Genomic DNA, 1,317 nt, shown 5'->3' on the forward strand with positions numbered 1-1,317 from the left:
TGCAATTAATAGAAATAATATAATTTCACAGTAGTTTCGCTATTTAACTAGAAAGTACCCCTTTATTATTATGTAGAAAGATCGAGATAAATATTTCTAAACGAGTGTCCTTATCTTTTCAAATTATTGCCAAACGTTGATAATTTTACACCTTTATTCTTTTCTTTATACTTGCAAATTAAATGACGATAGTATGTAATTAATAGAAATAATATAATTTCATAGTAGTTTCGCTATTTAACTAGAAAGTACCTCTTTATTATTATGTAGAAAGATCGAGATAAATATTTCTAAACGAGTGTCCTTATCTTTCCAAATTATTGCCAAACGTTGATAATTTTACACCCTTATTCTTTTTTTTATACTTGCAAATTAAATAACGATAGTGTGCAATTAATAGAAATAATATAATTTCACAGTAGTTTCGCTATTTAACTAGAAAGTACGCCTTTATTATTACGTGGAAAGATCGGGTATATTCACAACTAATATCATCAAAATAATGTCCTCTCCCAAAATTACTAAACGTTGATAATTTTATATTCTCGAAGAAGTTTATTTTTTTTTTCGTGCTTGTACAATAAATAAAAATTTCATAATGGTGTAATTAATTGACTAGAAAGTCGATTCTTTTTCTTAGAAACTTCTTTCTTATTACGTGGAAGGGTATTTTCATAATCGACGTCTAACATCGTCGAAACAGTTTCGAGGGAACGCCAAAGATAAATAAACGAACGTTCTCGTCTTTCCAAATCGCTGCTAAAGGTCCGTACGATCGAAAAACACGCCAATTCTACGAGATCGTTCCGTCCCTCGATAGTTTCGCTCAGCCAGTCGACAGAAAGGCTAAAATTTCGCCTCGTTTTCTCGTTTCATTCCCATTCATTCTCATGTCTTCGCGAAACAAAAGGGGTTCAATTCTTCCCTCCCAAAAGAAGACGACCTACGAGCTACGATTTTTCAGGCGACAACTGGCAACAGTCAACGCCAGTCCAAGGTTGAAAAGTCTCGCCGAATTAGAGAAACCGATCGTAATAAATTGCCAAGTTCTCGCTAGACGGTCGCCTCCGCACGCGTCAATTTCTCAACAAGACCTTGCCTCTTGCCAACAGACGCGACAGTCGAATTTACGACTGGAGGTTCCTCTGCCAACCGTTTCAGCTCCCACGTTTTGCGTTTGCTCTTCACTTGGGCTCTCGGCTCTTCTTCTGGCCGTGGAAATCCCGAGCTCGTTGCTCATTTACGAGAACGCGCGCGAACGTCAATTTGTGGCGAGAGAGGGAGGGAAGATTCGGATCATCGATTTCGCTGATATTT

This window comes from Frieseomelitta varia, unplaced genomic scaffold (assembly GCF_011392965.1).
Source record: "Frieseomelitta varia isolate USP_RPSP 00005682 unplaced genomic scaffold, Fvar_1.2 scaffold_371, whole genome shotgun sequence".
Classification (NCBI taxonomy): domain Eukaryota; kingdom Metazoa; phylum Arthropoda; class Insecta; order Hymenoptera; family Apidae; genus Frieseomelitta; species Frieseomelitta varia.